The 17,640-nt window shown below is 44.1% G+C and overlaps 1 protein-coding gene across 12 annotated transcripts in view; it reads right to left on the bottom strand.

Annotated features, from left to right (window-relative positions):
- The window catches only part of Nhej1 (nonhomologous end-joining factor 1), a 96,167-nt gene that overhangs the window by 36,161 nt on the left and 42,366 nt on the right, over positions 1-17,640 (bottom strand). The window lies entirely within an intron of this gene.

Raw genomic sequence — 17,640 nt, forward strand, 5'->3', positions numbered from 1 at the left:
ACGTAACTTTTCCCTTAATTGAGGAGGTTCTCCTACTTCAGGGTCTAGCTCAAATTTTACTTCCTCAGTCTTCCCACATCTCTCCTACTGCCACAGCCCTGCCTCCCTAAAAGAGTCAGAATTAAAACTTCTTTATTCTCTATAGCATACTACTTGGTCATTCCACATCTATCTTGTTCTTGTTTGAAACAATATGTACAATTAAATTACACAGGCTGGCCTTTAAGTCACCCCTGTAGCCCAAGCAGCCCTTCAACTCATGATTTTCCTGCCTGAGACCCCTGAGTAGCAAAGATTACAAAGCCCACAGCACCAGCTCTGTCTCACTCACTCCATGTCAGACTGTAATAGTTACTTGTTTGACTCGTCTACAGAATTATAAACTCCACGAGGGCAAGGTTCTAGTTTTAGTTATTCTTGTACATCATCATCCATCTATCCCCTCTCTCTCTCTCTCTCTCTCTCTCTCTCTCTCTCTCTCTCTCACTTTCTGACAGTCTCTCTGACAGTCTCTCTATACAACCCAGGATAACTTGGAACTCATGGTCCTCCTGCCTCAACCTTCTAATACTAGGATCACAGTCACGCCCAGCATGAACTTCCACCTTCCAGCATAACAATAAATACCGAAATGTCTGCTAGTTTTCATAAAATAGAATTATATTCTTAGTGTCCAATAAGATACAACATATATTAGATGCTCACAAGTGTTCATTGCCTGAATTAATTGAAAGAAAGATAATTCCAAAATAAAAAAAGGTGCTTCAAATTCCAGGGCTGGGAAACATCGTACCTCAAATATAAAGAAATAATCGTTGGAGAGATGGCTCAGTGGTTAAGAGTACTGACTGCTCTTCCAGAGGTCCTGAGTTCAAATTCCACATGGTGGCTCACAACCATCTGTAAGGAGATCTGATGCCCTCTTCTGGTGTGTCTGAAGACAGCTACAGTGTACTTATATATAATAAATAAATACACCTTTAAAAACAAAAGAAATTATCCCTCTCTTTCCCTTGTTTCTAAGCAGACTGCCCTAGTTAGGGTTTCTATAACTGTGATAAAATGCCATGACCAGAAGTAACTTGGAGAGGAAAGGGTTAATTTCACCTCATACCTCTCAGGTCACAGTCCATCACTGAGGGGAGTCAGGAGCGGAAGCAGGGGCTAAGGTAAAGTGCTACTTCCTAGCTTGCTTCTCAGGGATTGCTCAGGGTGACACCACCCATGGTGCGCTGGACCCTTCCACATCAACCATCAGTCACGAAAATGCATTGGCCCACAAGTCAATCTGGTGGGGGCATTTTCTCATTTGAGGCTTCCAAAACCACTCAAAGATCTTGCCTAGATCCTGTCCCCAGTGTTGCACAATCTAGTACCAAAACTGCAGAGATGGGTCTGAGGGAGTTCCATCAGAAGTACAGTAACTGAGACTGGGATATGACTTAGTAGTTAAAATTCTCCCTTCACAAGAGTGAGAACCAGAGTCAGAAGAGAATGGTGGCCTTCCTGTCATTCCAGCTTCTAATTCCATTCCCAGCAGAGACAAGGGATCTAGCTATCCAGAGCTTGTTAGTGACTAGCTATATTGGTGAGTTCTGGGTTTGACTGAGCGATCACTGCCTCAATTAGTAAGGTAGAAAACCAATGAAGAACAATTTCCAGCATCAACTTCAGGCCTACACACACTTGCATGTACACACATGATCTGTTGACCATACATTCAAACATGCATATCACACACACACACACACACACACACACACACACACACAAATACAAAAACATAAAAATATGATAAGTGATGTGGGATAGAAGAAAAAAGGTAAAAAAGGAGAGCTGAGGTGCTCAAGCTAGGCAGATATGTTATAACGTCTGAAACTAGACACGATAACCTTCAACATGGGAGAGTATAAACACCTAAGAGGGGAGGAATTGTTTAGCCTGGCACAACAAGCTCAAAGCAAGAGAAAGAATGAAACCAGGAAGAGCATTCAAAGACCTATGACAGCAGGGTGAAGCAACAGAGCCACTGCTCTGTTTGGACCAAGGAAAACAATGCCATATACATTGTCACAGACAGCAGCAAGTGTTACTGTCCTCAGACCACTAAAGCTAGAAGAATTGAACCTTGATGTAAACACCTATGCTTGTAAAATGAAGTCCTTTACCTATTATGCAAATATAGTCCCATACCCAGTGTTATTAAAGTAGTGTCCAAAGTCCACTGATTCTGACTGCTCGAGAGTGAACGTACCTTCAACAGAAGATGAAAAAAGGAAAAAAAAAAAAACCAGAATCAGCAAAGCCATGGAACTGGACTATTCTCCTTCACTATTCCCCCTTCCATGACCAGTGACCCCTCAAACTGGAGTTCGCAGAGCACATGCTGACACCTTCCCACTGTCTACCTCAGTAAAGTTTGCCTGCCTGCCTGCCTGCATTCTGGTAGGCTCTAATGGGCTTCAGTGGTTCCTATGACACCAACAGTGATTGGGATAAGAAACACATGGTGATCTTCATGAGCACATTATAAGAAAAATAAGATATAAAAAATAAGTATGTGAAAACCCCCAAGAAAATACTAGGAAAAACTACAATGACCACTAGGGAATACAGGATAAACTATGTAATGTGAAATGTGGGGAAGGTAAGAGGAGGGCTTCCTGTACAGATGGGATTCCCAGGGAAGAAAGAGAAACATTGATTAGCTGAAAGCAATTAAGATGTTTGCTATCAAAACTGCTTGTTCAACAGATGAATTAAACAGAAGCCAGGGGGCTTCACTAATACATTCCAGTGACAAATTAAAGAAAAGAAAAGGGCTAGAATACAAACCTAAGCATTATGACTGTAAATCTAGGGCAGATGATAGGAATAGATGAAAAGAAGGAAGAAATGGCCGCGTCTGTAAGGGCAGGGTGAGAAGTGGATTGGCTGGGGTGGGGGTGGGGCAACTCAGAGGAATGAGAACTAAGCAAATAATCTTAGGGGACCCTTCTCCTCAGGACTACTGCCACACCTTGAATCAGCAACAGGGCCCTACAGAACCTCTATATTTCTCACCAATGTGCCCAGCTCTGGGACCTGCTTCCACTCTGAGGGATGCCATCCTCATTCCCAGAAGCCTCCTGGTCCTAAGGGCTCTAAAACATCGTGTTTCACATATGGCACAGCTAACTGAAGTCACTCCACATATGAACTGACTCTGCTCACAACTCCACCCTCCTCTCTTGTTCCCACCAATGCTAAGGAAACCAGATGTACAAATGGTTAACAGAGGGGGAAAAATCCCACCCAGACCACTTGAAATGCGGCTAGTCTGGCTGGGCTTCCAGTCTGCTCAGCGACTGCTCCGTGCTGCTATTTATAGTCTCTGGGTGCCCAGCCCAGCTTCCAGGTCACTAATTGTGGCCCAACCCAGAGCCAACTCCACACCTCCTTCTCCACCCTTCAACACAAGGAACAAGAAGCAAACCCAGCTTTGTCAGCTGAGCACAGCCAGGAACAAGACCTGAACCCAAGACCAGATTATATATGCCTGGCAGAAGATCTCAAAGTTGTCTAAGGTCCGCTGCCCTTGCACTGCATGTGCTGGAGAGCTGAGCTGTCTCACCCTCTTGCTGGTATCTCCTCTAAATTTTCTACGTTCATCCACAGTAAGTCCTGAGTTCACTTTTCCCCGTGACCACAATAAAGAGAGAAGATGAGGGTTTGACTAAGTGTCTAAGCATTTATGGAGCTGCGTGCCTCTTCCTGGGCTGGTTAGCTTATTCATCCATTTGCATTACTATTCCAGTTGCCCGCAGCAAGGAGAGTGACCAGAGAGAAGGCACATTCAGAATCAAACTTTTCAAAATGTTTCTCAAGCACCTACAGAATACACTTAAATCCTCAACATTCTTAGTTCCAGATAGAGACCCTGAGAGTATGAGTTTTCAGAGAATGTTGTGAATAATCTTTCTGACATCAAGAGGCTGTTACTATAGCAATATATTATATTATAATATATAGTATATATACATATACACAATACTATATATTATAGCATTACTATATATAATAATGTATATAGTATAATAGTATAAATACTATTATTTGAGTATTATTCTACACTAATACATTTTACCCAGAGATGCAGAACACTAAAATTGGCGATGACTACTTTTTGGCATATGAAGCTATGTGAGTTATCCTGAGAGCAGAAAAGGTATCATGTATACCAGCAAAAGACAAAGCTTAGCTCAAAGACTTGCTAAGGTTTTTGTTTGTATGTTTGTTTGTTTTGTGTTAGGTCTGTGCCTGAGTTGCACTGGAAGGCCACCAATGAATCACTATCTCCACCATGGTGCTACATCTGAACCCTTAGTCCCATTCATCCCAGTTAAATCTAGCAGTTATCAGAACACAGGACAGAGAACAAGTGATGAAGGAAATGTATAATAACAGAGATGGTCCCTTCCTTCCCAAACTATGGTGACCATTCTCCCCAGACAGTGCAACAAGTCTCCACCCTCTGTGCCCTTGTGTTAGACCACTCAAGACTACACACCCTGATGCCAGTCATCTTCTCATGTGGGGTTCAATTTAGCCATCGGGTTATATGCCAGGATTCTAGTTATTCTGAAGCAGGAACCAGAATGCTGCTGAACTACCTCATCATCACCCACAAATACCCATTCCTAGCCCCAAATCTTTCCTCCCAAGACCACAAGGGGGAAAAAGTTTCCAAATTAAAAAACTAAAACTGGCAACCAAGGTGCCCCATGGCAGTAACCTTTAAAAGTGGCCATTAAAGTTTATAAGTCAGACGGCACCAAGTGAGTGATCAAGAAGAGAAAAATAGCCCCCTCCCTTCAGGACCCAGAGCCACAGTCTCCTGCCACACAGCTGATTTCACAAGAAGCACTTGCAGCTATCAAGGGCTCTCTGTCCTAACTACAACTGCTAGAGATATAGTCTCTATATGTCTGGTTGCAAAGAAAAAGGAGAGGAGGGACAAGGAGGTGTGGTTTTGGGTGTATGAGGTAGGAACAGGGAGGAAAGGGGAAGACACACCCAAGATCTCTCCCTACAAGGAAAACTCCCTGAGATCCACAGGCCAGGAGGAACAGACCTTGCCAGACAGCAGTTCTCAGGTGCACACAAGGCTCAGCACAGATTTCCACCGGTTACTGGGACTCATTCTATAACCCTGACTTATCCTGGGACAAGGGGATGCATATTTTGATAAAAGTATGAATAGCTTAGAAAGCCTTCCAAATGACTCCTGTTCCAAATCACCCACCTGTTCTGTGGGGTATGTACCTCTAGGAAAAAACACGAATTTGAGGAGACCTCTTCCTTACTCCGTTCCTTCCACATGGAAGGTGTATTCAACGAATACGCCTGAGAGCTTTTATACCAGGCATTGTTCTAGAGCACCAGGAAAGCATGAACATTCAGACCCAAAGTCCTACTCGTACTGAAAATCTAAGTCCACTAGAAAAGGAAAGCAACATCTGCTCCAGTAAATGCTAACACAGACAGAGTATGGAAAGGGAGAGGAAAAGCTGGGAGCATGGAGCTACATGCCAATCAAGCATTCCAGAGGCTGAGACAGGAGAACTACAAGTTCAAGGCCAACTCAGGCTACAATGTCTTAAATAGTGCTAGTAGTTGGGTAGGGATGAAACTGTAGATAAAGTAGCCCTTGAGAAAAGACCTAAAGAAAGGGAAGTGTTGTCAAGCTGTGTCAGCAGTTAAGGGCATCTGCCATCTACCTGAGGTCAATCCCCAGGCTCTACGTGATGGAAGGAGAAACTGACTCACTGTCCTCTCACCTCCAAACATATCCTGATGCATGTTTGCCTCAAACCCCATCATACACATGCACACAAATTAATAAATAAAAATGTAACTTAGAAAGAGAAAATGAGCCATGCACATATCTGACAAGAGCAAATGAGAAGGTTTAAATTGGAGCACAGACCCAGCATATCATCAGACATGCGGTATACAGAGGTGGCCCAGAGCTGAGTCTAGATACCACTGGCTGCCACAGGACTCTGCCTCTGTCTTGGATAGGGTAGTATGGGCTGATTGCCTATTGGCCTAAATCATCCAGGCCAGAGACATACTAACAAGCAGAAACAAACTTAAACAGCTTAGTGGAAGAAGAGCACATGTGAAGTAAGATGAATTCAATAGTAAAGGATTTCTCTTTATTTCTCTTCGAGTTCCCATAGACAAAATCTCATTCATCCTCACAGAATTCTTGTAAGACTGTAATTCTTTAGTTAAGAACTAGCAAGGAGAGAGAAGTTATTTAGAAATGATTCTAAAGCTAGAGCTGGAATAGGAATTTGCTCTTGTTACCCTGTCCCATAATTCCTTAGGCATAAAATCATGGAATACTAAAAAGTAAAAGACCAATTACCTTTCCTAGCCCTCTCATCTTACTTAAGAAGCAGGTACCAAAAGTAGATTTCATGTTTCCTAAGTAAGAAGTTAACACTCCTTAGAAAGCAAAATGGTGCAGCTTTTAAAAAAGGAGACCAACTCTTCAAATCCCACATTCTAGAAACTCTCCTGCAAGGAAAGATATGGTGATGACATCAGGATCATAGAAGACCAAAGAATACCTTCTGCCCTCTGACAGCGTTAGGTCCACTGTCCTTTATCTAGCTCCCTTCAACTTAATGTTCTTAGGAGACAAAGACTTCATTAGCCAAGGGCAATAGGCTCTGAAGACCACAACTAAATCTACAGCATGAATCCAGACACATAAATACACAGAAACACAGAGACAGACAGATAGACACACAGAGAGAGACAGAGACACACAGAGAGAGAGAGAGAGAGAGGAGAAAGAGAGTTTGTGTATGCATGCACAAACGTGTACAGTCAGTCAGCGGCAAGGAAAGGAAAGCACACACAACACAACACACCAGAGCAGCTGCAGAAAACAACTGCTTGTTAAGTTAAAATTAAACTCTGCACAAATATTGACCTTTGGAGGGGACAGAAACTGGTCCCATATTTACCAGCTTTATAAATGGGATTGACCACAGCTGCCCCACGTGCTTGGCCAACATGATGGCAGGATGGAGTGAGGCCCCACTTTGGGGGTGGGAGATGAGTGAGAGAAGCAGAATACATTTTAAACACTTTCTGAAATGTACTTACTCTTGGTGGATCAAAGTTCCCAAAAGCATTACAGTGAAATTTCTAGGAAAGCAAATAAGAGAGTCTCTGAAAGTAGGGATAGGGGTGTCAGAGAAATAGGAATAGAGAAGAAAAGGAAAATATCCAAAAGGCAAAATGCTAAGAAGAATGAGATGCAAAATCCATGGAAGCGGAATGCAGAGAACACCAACGAGCTTATTATCCTTTTGAACCCTGGCCCTTGGTCAAACTAAGAGTCAGAAGGTAGACCAGGTGACCAGTTTAAGTAACCCAGCAGAACAACAAGAACTGACCTGGTTTGAGTTTGGCTGTGCTGCTTACTGGGCATGTAACCCAGGAAACTCAATGACCCCCTCCCATTTCCTCATCTATAAGATGGAGATATTAATTAAAAAATATATTAGGTGGGGCACATGTTTAATCCCAGCACTCAGGAAAGAGAAGCAGGAGGATCTTTATGAGTTCAAAGCCAACCTGGTCTACAGAGCAAGTTCCAGGACAGCCAGGGCTACATAGAGAAACCCTGTCTTGAAAAACAAAAACAAACAAAAAAACTGACCTAATTCACAAAGACTAGAATAATAATAATTTTTAAAAAAGGCAACATGGGGGAAGTACTTGCCCAACTATAAAGACCATGCAGATATCAATCATTTTATTAACTCTGTGCCTGTTGATTGTGCATCTTATGTCATATTACAAATCTGAGAGCAAGCTAAAATCTCTCTTGGGCAATGTCATAGGCTAGAAAGGAGAGTTTAACCTTGCCCTGAAATGTTTAAAGTCTCCTAAGGGCCACACCTTGATCCTCCCCTTGCAGTAAGATAACAGGAAAGCCAGCGTGAGGAAATATAGCCCCACCCCAAATCCAGACACGGGTCAGACATGAAGGAGGAGAAATAACTCATGATGAGATCCTGAAAGCTGAATTCAGGCAATCAAGGTTTTACAAGAACAAGCATCAAAGATGCTGGGGAAGTCAGCTCTGCTCAAATCTCTGCCTTCTTCCTCTTGTATCCTCTCGTTTATGCCCAGGACCTATACTGTACAGCAAGATGCATAAAAGTCTAGATTCCCTTCCATGTGGCATGACACCCATCCCCGCCACTGTTAGAAGTTTGAATATGAAATATCCCCAAAGCTCATGAGTTAAAAGTTTGTTTGCCAATCAATGATCAGAAGTAGGTTGTGGGAGGTGTAATTGAACTATGAGTCTCTGACCTTATCAATGGATTCCTAACTTGATGGTGCTATTGGTAGGTGACAAAAAAAAAAAACTTAGGCAGCAGGGCCTATTAAATGGAACGGAGCCTTGGCAGCGTGCTTTTAGAGGCTGTGTCTTGTCACCAGGCCCCTCACTGCCCTCCCTGCTTTCAGACACCATGATATGAGCGTCTTTGCTTCAGCACATGCGCTTCACCATGGTGTTCTACCCACATCTACAACCGAAATGTCCGGAACACTAAGCCAAATAGCAGCCTTTTCCTCCCTTCAATTCATTTTCTCAAGTGTTTCTGTCTCTGTAGCAGAAAGCGAACCCTCTAAACCCCAGAAAGTACTGCAAATAACCCACGTAGAAGCCAGGTAGTGGTGACACACACCTCCAATCCCAGCTCTTGGGAGGCAGCAGCAGGGGGAATCTCTGAGTTTGAGGCCAGCCTGGTCTACAGAGTGAGTTCCAGGACAGCCAAGGCTATATAAAGAAATCTTGTCTGGAAAAAACAAAACAAAACAAAATGAAACAAGACAAAACAAACAGAAAATGAAACAAAACAAAAAGTACAAACAGAGATTTCTTCCCCCAAATTAGATGTGCAGTTTTACACGACGTTCCTGTGCTATATCAGTACAATGCTCACACTATACATCTTTAAACCATGGAGTGAACAAGCAGCTACCAGGTTTGCGTCTGAAAAGGTAATGACTAAATTAAAGTCCTTTACCCTCTTAGTGCTAAGCAAAATTAAACCACTAGTGTCTTTTGACTCTGCTTTGCTCATTCAATCTTTTACCTTAATAAATTACAGTTTATATTGTCGAACGTGTGTCATAAACCATAAACAATGTACAACAGAGCCGTGTCAGCAACTCAAGAAGAACTCCCAACGCTGCAGTCTCTGGGGTCACACGGCAGGAAGGTGCTTTTGCATGCACTGCACCAAATATGTGCTGAACCAGATTCAAAACCAATCGGGGAGGGACAAACGTACAGGGATGGGTACAGGTGGCTGAGGAGTTAAGCTCCAGGTGGAAGAATGTCCCTTGGATATCGATCCAAAAACTTATGTCAATACAGTCTTTAGCTTTGTCCTTGATGGGCTCCAGAAAGACCGTCAGCTTTCAGATTCAGACATGCACAGAAGACTCCTTTCCTCACACTCATCTTTCTTGTGGACAAACGGCTCACCTCAGTAGCCTCTTCTACAAAAATGTGGGTAAGAGAACTAGACACTAACCCTAAACCTAACGCTAATGCTGGCCTCCCCTGTACAAGCCTAAGATTTCTGGTCAAGCTCATTCGGCAGGCTATACTCAGAATGGGTATTTTCTATAAGGTACTCCACACTTGTAGAAGAGGGAAGAAAAAGTTCCATAATTACAGTTGCTATCCATTAAACACACACAGAGAGGAAGAGACAGAGATAGAGACACAGAGAGACAGGGAGAGCAAGACAGAGACAGACAGAAAAGGCTGAGAACCATTCTTTTATAAGTGTTCAGGCTCCCAGGAAAAGCCTGAGATAAAATGTGGTCTACTATTCTCCAGATTCTTCCTCCCAAAATTTCTCATCCCCCCCACCCCAAACCAATAAGACTAGCAGGAAGGTTCTAGGGGGACAGTGTGGCAAAGGTGGAAAACAAGCATCATAGAAAGCAAAATATTCTTCAGAAGAAATCCAGGGCTTTGCACAAACTAGGTGACTCTGTGAAAAGAACAAATGTGCACAATAGGGCAAAGGACAGTCATCCAGCAGAAGATGTGGCACACCAATTTGTCTACAAGAGGTTTTCTGACCCTACCCACTGCTCCATCTATGAGACCACCTGACATCCCCCAGACTAAATTCAAGTCACCTAACTTCAACAGTTTGAAAACTACCACCCCATATGAGATTTGCAGTTACTTACTATTTGTTTTCAGTGGTCGGTGTTCTCCTGTCCAAGTCTGTAAACTAGTCTCTGAGACATTCCTAAGCAAATCATGTGACATAAAGGGCTGATTCCTATTTAGAATGTCTTAGTTTAAGCAAGCAAAATATTATTCCTGGGGGCTTCTGACCAGAGGGTCCTTTAACCATGTAGATAATAACAACGTAAGTATTCCATAGGTTAGCAAGATACAAAGGCTTATACACAGGTGTGAGAGACAGACATGGAAGCCAGGGTCCTGGGGAAATGAGCACATGTGGCCCAACATGAAGGGGACTCTTACGTAAAAACTGGATGACCAAGATAGAGTCTATCACACACACACACACACACACACACACACACACACACACGAGGGCAGGGGAACTCATCATCTGGATGTTGGGGCATACAACTTTAATCCCAAAACCAGGGAAGTAGAGGCAGGCAGATTTCTGTGAGTTGAGGTCAGCTTGATATGTCATGAGCTCTAGACCAGCTAGGGCTAGGCCCTGTGTGTTAGAGAGACAGACAGAGAGAGGGAAGGAGAGACTCACAGACCCGGTAGAGGTGACCACATACAAGCAACTTTCTAACTGAGATCCAGGCATAGCAGAAGTTTCTGGCTGCCTTAGGACTGTCTGCAATTCAGAAACGACTGAACTTCAGGCATACTAGGAAGAACCCCTCCACCGTACTCTTTGAAGCTCTCAGAGAAGCAAATAAGGAAACATTGCTACCAGGTACCTGTGAGTGCTGCCGACTCACAAGCCCCAGGAAACAGCCTGAATAGAGTCTTATTCAGGCCAAGGGAAAATGCTGTTAAAACATACAAAACTCCTTTGACTAATGTGAGAGGGGGAAAGAGCCTCTATAATTAACAGAGACTGTCACAGGCATCAGGGGCCTCCGACGTGTTCTATGCAAACCACTTGAAAAGACCCAATCTTTTAGGAGAAGGCTGGGGTTTGTGAGCAGGGGCTCCAACAGGCTGGGGACAACTTTTCCAAAAGCATCTCACCATATTTAAAAAGAAGAAGAGAAATGGAGGTGGGGTATGGGGAGGAAAAACCCCAAACCTCAACTTAATGTTTTCCCACCACTGGAACTAAAAAGTGAAAAAGAAGAAGTCCAAGGGCAACCAGGTTTCAATTAGGGCCTAATTAGAAAGAGAAGTGGCACCACTGACAGATATAGGGAAGAAACACAGTCAGTGCTTCTGGGCTGAGCCATCCACTTGAAAGCTGTGGTGATTAGAGAGGGACAACTTATGGTGAGAAGAGAGATGGTGGAGAAAGGGAGGAACAGAAGAGGGCTTGGGGCTAGCCAATCCTACAAGTCAAGGGCCAGAACAGAAAAGTCTAGAAGCGTACACTGATCAGCCACATGTGTAAAGAATTACACAGAGGGCAGTGAGGGGAAAGGATTCCACTCAGGCTCAGCATTCACCACTATACACACACACACAAGGGTTCCAGAACTTTACATTCTACTTCTTGTGAGACACAAATCCACGTGGACAATTCACATGGCCTCTCTGCATTTCTCTCAAAGTGTACCAATATTTTTACATGATATGCAGAGAGTTGGAAGAAAACCATTCTATCATCAACTGTTCCTGAATGAAGAGATCTAGATCTGCCCCTGCTCTCAAAAGAAGCCAAGTGAAGCTTACACCATCAGGTAGGCTGGGACATCACAAATTGAGACAAATACAGAATGGCTGGAACAGCATTGTATATCTTGCTTATAACCTGAGATGATTTAAGTTCACTTTTGTAGGAAGGCCATAATCTATAAAAACATACAACAAGGAGCCAGGTAGACACCCTTGCATACAAGGGGAGGAAACAGCCTGTTCCACTCAAATTTGCAAGGCTCAAAGCAGTTTGATCAGGCAGCAAGGAATACACCGCCCCTCTTTGCTCTGGGGTATACTATCCCTTGTTGATTTAGTTCAGGCAACTTGGAGGAGGGACAGGAAGGGCTAGGGCAAACATGTCACAGCCTAAAGTGAATAGGGCTGACAGAAAGAAAAGGCAAAGAACAGAGCTGAGGAGAGGAAAAGAGGAGAGGCCTCTCTTCCCATCCCACAACCTGGGCTCCATCCAACACAAAGTTAATTCCTAACCTCGACTTCACCACCCTGCCCACTGCTTACATGATTTATCCCCCTATCTGCCTGCATCGGCTTTATAAGCCTCCCAGCCCTACACACCATTATAAAAGATGTCTGTGCTGCTGGTTCAACCTGGCCCAACACTGGCTCCTGCCACGGTAACCCTTTTCACCCTTTCATTTTACAAGCCTTCCACCATCATGGAAATCTGAAATCCCACGAAAGAACAGTAAACAAACACCACAGGGGAAAGAAAATACCTATCCAGGCTACTCAGGACAGCAGAAGTCACACATGGGTGGATGTCTAAGTCGGGGATGAAGGCCTCTGAGCACAGGCAGTGAGCCGCCTTCTTCCTGGGCCCACCCCCTAGACAGCGAGAAGCAGCTGTGCACAGATGAGCCGATCCTTCATGGGGCTAAGCCACACTTGAATCTCACTCTCTGTACTATGGAAGACACCAATGTGACAGTGGTCAGAATCACAGCTAAATACCTGGCATACACAGAATAGTAGCTATCGTGACCTGGGACATTAAGCATCTGAAAAATGGGGAAAGGGTAACAATCCCGATTTTTTCCTAATGCAAAGTTAAACTTTCAACAAGGTTTCTCCTTTATTCTGGGCAAACTTTCCATTTCAAAGCCAGATTCCACTGATTGATCCAACCCAAGAATAGCCAAAGGAAGTTTCCTAGTAGTATCTCTGTTTTTTGTTTTCTGAAACAGTGTCTCTCTCTGTAGCCTAGACTAACCTGGAACTCATTATGTAGACTTAAGCTGGTGATCCACTTGCCTCAGCCTCTCAAGTGCTGGGATTGCAAATGTGGATCCCCATGCCTGGATTTCCCTACTATCTTGAGTAACGTAGTGTCATGACTTTGAACACCTAAAATCTACATCTGCCCCCGGGTCTCCTCATATATCCCCAAAGCTCCCTCAGCTTCAGCCTCGAAGGCTGTGCTTTCTCATCACAGGCCACCAGAGACCCTGCCAACACTGTTGGAACCTGTTCTTTCCCTAAAATGCCCTCTTACCACAGAGCCTAAGCCAGGAGTCAGGGTCAGACCTTCCTTCGATAACTTGGCTGAGAATGGACACTAAGGAATTCTCCACAAGTCTCTGGGGCTCCAATTGCTCTGCCAAGGAGATGGAGCACTCCCCCAGGGTTCTGTTGTTCACTTGGGGTTAAGGAGCCAGGAGATGGAGGCGGAGGGCAGGAGGGTTGGGGAGGGCAGGAAGAGAAGAGAGCTTTGATTCAGCGACCAGACTGAGTTCTCTACAGGCTGGGCTCCGCTGAGGTTTCTCGGGAGAAATAGGCCTCTGTGGTAGCTGTGTCTGTAAAGCGGATGGAAATGCCCATAAAGCCATATCAAACCCTGTGCAGAGAAGGACAGGGATATATATAGAACCAGGAACCAAAGGAGCCACAGGGGATTCAGGCGGCCAGCTCCGCCCAGCCCTTAAACACGCCTCAGGGAAGGGGGAGGCCCAAGGAACAAGCTCCAGGAATGAAGGCTGGAGACAGCCCGGCGGGTTTGCCAAGGGAGTGGGGAAATTAGGGGCGTCTCAGGGACAATGCTAGAAGGGAACTAACAACTAGGCTGTTGGAATCAATCAAAGTTGGGGGCAGCCTAGGCCTGGGCCAGCTCAGGGATGCTAAAGAACCAGACTTGAGGAGTTTGATCAGAGCCTGGGTGACTGGTCTGCCTTGGTGTCCCACAGCTTTGACCGTGCACGGCTTCCTTCTCAGAGCCAAGGAGCTACTGATCAATCTGTTCCCCTGGTCTTATTCTCCCAACTAGCACCTCCACTTTAAATTAGTCCAGGAGGTAGTGTGCATTTCTTCCCCACTTAGTCCCAGCATCCTAGAAAAACTGGAGCTGAGGACAGTGGAAAAGAAGAAAAAGAAATGTATCCTTAGGAAGCATCTTAAGACAAAGAAAGTATACCAAGGAGAAAAATAATCATAAAAATAGAATCAAATCATGTGTGATAGCAGCACATGTATTCCCAGCACCCAGGAGGCTGCCACGGGATTGCTGTGAGTCTGAGGTAAGCAAAATTTATATGTCAAGTTGAGGACAGCTTGGACTACATAGTGAGACCTTGTCTCAAGGAAAAAAAGAATAGTAACAAAAAGAAAACAGAGATGCAGATGAAGGTCAGTCATCAACAGAGAATATGCTTAGCAGTACCAGAAACAAAACAACCCAATTCATAGAGAGGACAGACATGAAATAGGTCAGAGCCCCCCAGACCATTGTATCTGGTAGAACAAGGCTCAGGAGAGAGTCAGGAGTGACCAAGCTCATCAGCTCAGATTTGTGGGGATCCCTCCCTACCATTAATTTTCTTGCCCAAGTAGGTTGTCAAGATATAACACCTGTGTAATGGAGACGGGGAGCTAGAGGACACAAAGCCTATAAGAATTTCTTATCTGAGCGACATTCAGACAAGTGATCCTCCAACGCCCTACCCCCAATTCAAGAGACTCCCTCCCTCTCTGAATCTCCAGATAACAGCACAAGTATCCCAAGGTTTTGGCGCCACCTGCTGTCTACTCCCTGATAGCTGAGTGGACAGGATAGACCTGACATTTGCCTGCCTTAATTCATCACAAATGCTGAAGGAAAAAAGTTTAAGAGAACATTAACTATACTATATGTCCTGGGACCACGATACAACTCAGGGGTACAGCACTTGCTTAATTTCTAATAAAAGGGTGACCCCTGGGGAAATTTACTGTGGTTTCCTGGTCTGATATCTTGGAACATTTCTGGCTCATCCAGAGCAGTAGTCCTCAACTTTCCTAATGGTGCCACCCTTTTATACAGTTGAATGTTGTGGTGACCCACCCCTCAACTATAAAATTATTTTTGTTGCCACTTCATAACTGTAATTTTGCTACTGTTATAAATCATAAGGTAAACATCTGATATGGGAGATATTTGATAACACTCAGTGGTGATGGTGGTGACGGTGATGGCAATGGTGGCACACACATTTAATCACAGCACTTGGGAGGCAGAGACAGGGAATCTCTGAGTTTGAGGATAGCCAGGATCAGAGAGAGAGAGAGAGAGAGAGAGAGAGAGAGAGAGAGAGAGAGAGAGAGAGAGAGAGGAAGAAGGAGGAGGAGGGGGAGGGGAGGAAGGAAAGGAGGGGAGGGGGAGGAGGAGGAGGAGGAGGAGGAGGAGGAGGAGGGGTATAGGGATATCTGATATGAGATGGGTGTGAAAGAGTAGTTTGGCCACCTTGAAGGGTTGAGACCCGAAGGTTGAGAACTGTTGCTTTAGAGCCTTTCATTGTGTATCTAAATCCAGTGTTAAAGCCATTAGTTTGCAAAGTTCCTTTTCCAAGAGTCTTGTGCATCTGAGAACAGTGAGAACTCAACAAGCACTTTTCTAACTACTAAATAGTCTATTTTTTTAATTTTATTTTTTTATTAATTTGAGTATTTCTTATTTACATTTCGAATGTTATTCCCTTTCCCGGTTTCCGGGCAAACATCCCCCTAATCCCTCCCCCTCCCCTTCTTTATGAGTGTTCCCCTCCCCACCCTCCCCCCATTGCCGCCCTCCCCCCAACAATCACATTCACTGGGGGTTCAGTCTTAGCAGGACCCAGGGCTTCCCCTTCCACTGGTGCTCTTACTAAGATATTCATTGCTACCTATGAGGTCAGAGTCCAGGGTCAGTCCATGTATAGTCTTTAGGTAGTGGCTTAGTCCCTGGAAGGTCTAGTTGCTTGGCATTGTTGTTCATAAGGGGTCTCATGCCCCTTCTAAATAGTCCATTTTAAATCCTCTCTACAGCACGTTAGTTTGGTTTTCTTGGTTTTAAGTAGATATTCTAACTTGCACCTACATGACATGATCAAGTGATTCTCATCCAACTCTACAACGACAACAGTGTCCGCAAGCAATGACTTAGACAGTGTGTGCCGCTTTATTATTCTATGTCTCTCACTCTGATACATAGTAAGTTCACTGAGAAGTCAGTCTATGCCACAGATAATACATCTGTCCATTCAAGTCACCAGATATCTCTACAGTACCCACCACAGAGCAGACATAAACTATAAGTAGGGTGGTAAGATACACAGGGTCTGTACTCTTGTACTCTCTAAGGTCTTTTACCTACTGACTTACTTGGTGTAGAAATTCTACATCCATCTTAAAGAATACCTGTGTGAGCCACAAAAATCAAGACAAAACCATACACAGACCTTGTAAAGAGATAAAATGAAGAACTAGAAGGGGATGGTGGTGGGGGAGTAGGCAGTGGATGGTAATCCCAGCACTGGGAAGGCTGAGACAGGAGACTGCTCTGAGCCTGAGCTACAAATGAGTTCCAACCAGCAGGGATCCCAGTGTGTGGGGATGGAAGGAGGAGGTTTGCAAGTTTTGTCTCTAAAGACTGGGATTCAGTTTCTCCTACAACATAACACTGAACCAATTCTAGGGACTATATGCCAGCATCCAGGGTCAGTTTCCTCCAGTCCCAAGGTCTTTAGGAGGAAGAAAAGAGAAGAGAAGAGATACTATCTATTCCACACCAGGATTAACTGCTTAAGTTATATATGAGTACTTCTCCCAATGTCACCACAAAAAATGTAGAAGATGTCATCAACTGGAATGGAGAAGAAATAATTTATTATTTGTGTAGGGGTGTTTTGCCTACATGTATGTCTGTGAACCACATGCATGCAGTGTCCACAGAGACCAGAAAAGCACATCAATTCCCCCCTTTGAAGTAGAGTTACAGATGGTTATGAACTGCCACGTAGGTGCTAAGAATCGAGCCCTGGTCCTCTAGAAGAAGAGAAAGTTTTTTTAACAGATCCTATTATAAGCTGGTAAGTAAAGGAGATTGAAAAAATTGTAGGATACTCATGTCCTCTCCTAACCTAGCTCCCTAGTTTTCCCAAGTGAGACTGGTATACTGGCCATTAGAAAAAGCACCTTGAATTTTAGAAAAGGGGTTCCCAAAGCTTCTGGTAATAGTCGTATCAAAACATTCTCTCTCTCTCTATTTCAACAACAACTTCTTCTTCTTCTTCTTCTTCTTCTTCTTCTTCTTCTTCTTCTTCTTCTTCTTCTTCTTCTTCTTCTTCTTCTTCTTTCTTCTTCCTCCTCCTCCTCCTCCTCTTCCTCCTCCTCCTCCTCTTCTTCTTCTTCTTCTTCCTCCTCCTCCTCTTCCTCCTCCTCTTCTTCTTCCTCTTCCT

This window comes from Rattus norvegicus, chromosome 9 (assembly GCF_036323735.1).
Source record: "Rattus norvegicus strain BN/NHsdMcwi chromosome 9, GRCr8, whole genome shotgun sequence".
In the NCBI taxonomy this organism is placed as follows: Eukaryota; Metazoa; Chordata; class Mammalia; order Rodentia; family Muridae; genus Rattus; species Rattus norvegicus.